Genomic DNA, 4,452 nt, shown 5'->3' with positions numbered 1-4,452 from the left:
TATCGTATGGTATGGGTATGAACTAAACCACAACTTTAAATATTTCATTATAGCACTGGCCACGAAATGTAATTGATATCTGAGTATCAAACAATAATATTTCGATGAAATAAAATAGTTTGATGAACGCCAGTCACTAATGCATTTTGTATTTCTATTCATCAGCAATCAATCAATTTTCAATAATTGCTACGATTTTTAAAATATGAGGCGTTCCTGGTGCAAAGGCTGTCCATGGTAATCCAGCGTGGTAATGCTGAGAGCATCATGGGCACCTTCGCACCGGGGGCTTTACTTAAACACTAAACAAATGAATTTAAAAAATAAAAATAGGCTACTTTATTTTGCGTCCATAAAGGACAGTGCAATAATAATTGGCATCGCAAACCCGGCCATCAATGTATCATTACTGTCGCGCCGCGCATATATCTCCCGCCATACTACGGGTGTCCAGTGGAAAATTGCTACCTGATTTATTACAGTTTATTCCCCTTATTTACGGGGTACAATGAAAATTATTACTCCAGTCTCATTATCAATTCAGTGATTAAATACCTTGTTGCTATAAGGATGACTCACGTTAGACCGGGCCGTATCCGGGCCGGAGCTTCCGGTGCTTACTTTTCAATGGCATGACAGGCAATCACGTGATGCTTTCCTTAGAAAATAATGTGCCGGAAGCTCCGGCCGGGACACGGCCCGGTCTAACGTGAGTCATCCTTTAAGGTGCCGTAGGTTCAGAGAGCGGAGTTTTTAAAAAATTCTACCGCGCTTAAAGACACAATACGGTTGGCAAAGTTTAATTAGCAGTCTTGAGGGTTTATCGATTCTAAAAAAAATCACGCACTTAGGTCTAAAATGTTCTTCAAAAACTTTCTTACAACTGATGCACAAAAGTTAAAAATATGAAATATACAAGCATAAACCACTATAAAAGTCAAAGCCATTCATTCAGATCTCGAATACACACTTGGACAATAAAAACGGCCCATGTAATTCGCCGTTCACATTTGTCACCGGGGCGTTTGAAAAATTTCAACAGCGGCGGTACGGGTTGAAAGATTATATCGCTGGGGATGTATCGGTGCGGGAAGTGACTCGTTTCTCACGCGGACTTTAAAGGGAAAAGTTTAGTGCTGTTTAGCGGACTGTTCTAGGGGTTCAGTAGTCCCAGTAGTACTCGTAGTGCTATTTATGTGGACTACTGAATCCCTAGTGTAAATTTCATTCGAAAACTTGATAGACAGTACGTGTTGCATTAAGTTTCATTTTTTATGGGATTTTGAACAGCGCACCAAAGGGAAACCTTTTGGAAACTCATAATACCATACAAAATGAGAAATCACAAACGCGTCCGTCACGTCACGATATCGAATTAAATTTACACTAAGTGTATACTTGGTAGATATTAAATTTTAAATTTAATTTCGTTCACTAGGGGTATCCCTAGTGTACCTACGATATTAAATTTTAAATTTCGCGCGCTCATGTAATAAGGGCATGTGTCATATAATTATAAATATCAAAATCAAATCAGATTCTAAAACCTTTCACTAACGTTATATTTTAATATAAAATTGTATTTAGAGTATAATTTGACTTTGAAAATTATTAGAATTAATTTATTTTGATTGTATGAAATTATATTTGTTTTAACTTAATTGACTCGAATTTAATTAAATTGATTTTATTATTTTTAATTAGCATTATTTGTAATTTTATCCAATTTATTTTATTTTGTTTTATTGTTTTAATTTAAATTATTTGTTTTTAATTAAATCGAATTTGTTTTAACCTAATTTAATTAGTTTTAAGTACCTATGTTGTGTGCCCTAGCAGGGCGTCATGGACTGACTTTATTTAATTATTTACACCTGTTTGCGTTTATGTACATGATTATACAATGAATAAATGAAAATGAAAAAATTTAATTACACAAACGAGTCTACGGCGATAATTATTATTTTAATATTATTATTTTCGGTATTTCTTTATTGTTCTCTCCAATTGGAGGAAGTTTTGTTTCCATATCCGCGGGCTTTAGGCCAAACTAATATAGAAATGTATCTTCGACTCTATTGCTACCACATACCATTTCTAGTATTTCTAGATCACCTGCAAGCCATGAGCGCATCGCTTTATCATTTTAATCGGTTTCCGAGCAGCTGTAGCCAGGTGCAGAGCAGGACCGCGCTACAATCGCGGTCACCCTTCTCCTTCCCACCTGGACGCAAAGATATTTTTCAATAAATTGTCGCCGTGTGGAAATGTACAATTTTCCGCATGATCGTTTTGGTCGCTGAGGTAAAATATTATGCTCACGACCATGTTTTAGTTGGGATAGAGTCCAAGATAACTTTGCATTGAGTTGACGTTACAAAAACTAAAAACAGACTAAAATAAATATTTAAGTAAGTGCTGCTCCCATACAAGAAACGTGTTTTTTGCCGCTTTCTGCGTAAGGGAACAGAACCCTTCGTGCGCGAGTCCGACTCGCATTTGGCCGGTTTGAGTGTTATTTTTTAGAGTTCCGTACCTCAAAAGGAAAAAACGGAACCCTATAGGATCACTCGTGCATCTGTCACAGCCTATTTTCTCGGAAACTACTGGACCAATTAAGTCGAAATTTGGTACACATAATATGTAAATTAGTGACCCAAAGATGGACATTTTTTCTTCATAATATTAAAATATATGGGTTCGAAGTTATTTAAGTTATTTAATAAAATATCCAAAAAAATACCACCAAAATTAAAATTTTTACTACTGGGTCTAAAATTTTGAATACACATAATAGTTCTTTACCTATAGATGACAGGAAAACCTATTAGAAATGTGCAGTCAAGCGTGAGTCGGACTTATGTACGGAACCCTAGAAACGCGAGTCCGACTCGCACTTGGCCGGTTTTTTCTTATTATGTGTTTCCCAAATGATATGATAACTATACGTATTATTGGAAACTTGCAACGTAAGTATGTACTTCTTTTTCCACCTTGTATACTAAACAAACGAGACGTGGTCTGAATCTTCTCTAAACATCTTTCTAAAAATAAGAAAATTACAAAAGTTTCATCAAGAACCTAACCCCTACCTTGTATAACAACGATAACTAACATAACAACACAATGTCAATCCTATTTCTTTAATGCTAAAGTTCTTTTCAGCTCGACAGAAATGTTAAGGAATATTTACATTAGAATTTGTACTTTAGCCTAGTATTTTTAAGGTTGATTTTAAAAGTGTTAGCGTACAAGATAAGATAATAGAGGATATTCACCCAGCATAGCGCGTGCGGGTCGGAATATAAATGAATATCATAAGTAGTTTGTTAGTTCGTATTTTAAAGATACAACCGACATGTTACAAGCTTCATGTTGAGAGGATTTGCTTTTTATCTTGTGTTTTAAACAAATAATGTAAATGTCGTAGGTAACTTTTAGCATTACAAAGCCAAAACATGTCTAAAATGCCAGACATGTCTAAAAAACTTGAAATACCTAAAATAATGTTATTTTATTGCAGTTGGTAAAAATTGCGTAAAAATTTAAAAGAAAAAACAAAAAGACAATTTATGTGGAGGTGCTGGGATTTGAACCCAGGACTTTCAGCATGCGAAGCAGACACTCTACCACTGAGTTACACCCCCGGTGCTCAGACCGTGCGAAATATATCAACAGTTTAGGTTGTGCCTTTCACTTTGATGGATAAAATCGTTGGCCCAATATTGTTACAGGGTTCTATCGGCGCGATTCGGGAAATGAATTAGAGATTCCCTAGATATGAAATAGTAAAGATATGTGACGTTCCTCAGCAAAAGGTACCTTATGGCGGCTGGCGCTTACGCTATTATTTACGCCGCTCCAATACGAGTATTCAGCGGGGGCATTGGTACCTTTTACCGTGGAACGTCACATATCTTTACTATTTCATATTTAGTGAATAGTGAATCTCTAATTCATTTCCCGAATCGCGCCGTATGTTAACATTTTCAAGATAGTTGAAATTCGACAATTTTCCAATTCGATAAAAGTGAATCACAGAACCCTTTAATATTGGGCCAGCGAAAAATGCTAACTGTGACCAATTAAAAGGTAGTATGTGACGTTTCTTCAATTTGTATAGATAAGCCTTTCGATTCTTTCGAATCTCGATGTGTTCGCACTAAGTCTTAGAAAATAATTTAGATGTAGTGACTAACATTTGAAGAAAAACTGAACGCAGAAAGAGGTAAATAAAATATAAATCCTTAAAACGAAACAATTAAACCGCCAAAGCGAAGGAATCCATACCATCACCTACAGTCGGCATCAGATATAATCGGAGCGGCCTAGGAGCTCACAAATATCTGAACACGCCTCTATTGCCAAGGCACTCTAACAGTGCGTGTTCAGATATTTTTGAGACATTGTATTTTCCTTACAAATAAAAGAAGTTTTTGCGCGCAATCCAAA

General features: G+C 35.8%; 1 non-coding gene across 1 annotated transcript; it reads right to left on the bottom strand.

Moving 5' to 3' along the window:
- Window positions 1-3,575: 3,575 nt before the first annotated feature.
- Window positions 3,576-3,647, bottom strand: Trnaa-cgc (transfer RNA alanine (anticodon CGC)). The gene has a single exon. It is a non-coding gene; the product is annotated as a tRNA-Ala (tRNA).
- Between the last annotated feature and the right edge of the window lie 805 nt (window positions 3,648-4,452).

The sequence above is a fragment of the Cydia fagiglandana genome, chromosome 9 (genome assembly GCF_963556715.1).
Source record: "Cydia fagiglandana chromosome 9, ilCydFagi1.1, whole genome shotgun sequence".
Classification (NCBI taxonomy): domain Eukaryota; kingdom Metazoa; phylum Arthropoda; class Insecta; order Lepidoptera; family Tortricidae; genus Cydia; species Cydia fagiglandana.
The sequence above is the reverse complement of the archived record's forward strand: the minus strand, read 5'-3'. Positions and strand labels throughout refer to the sequence as shown.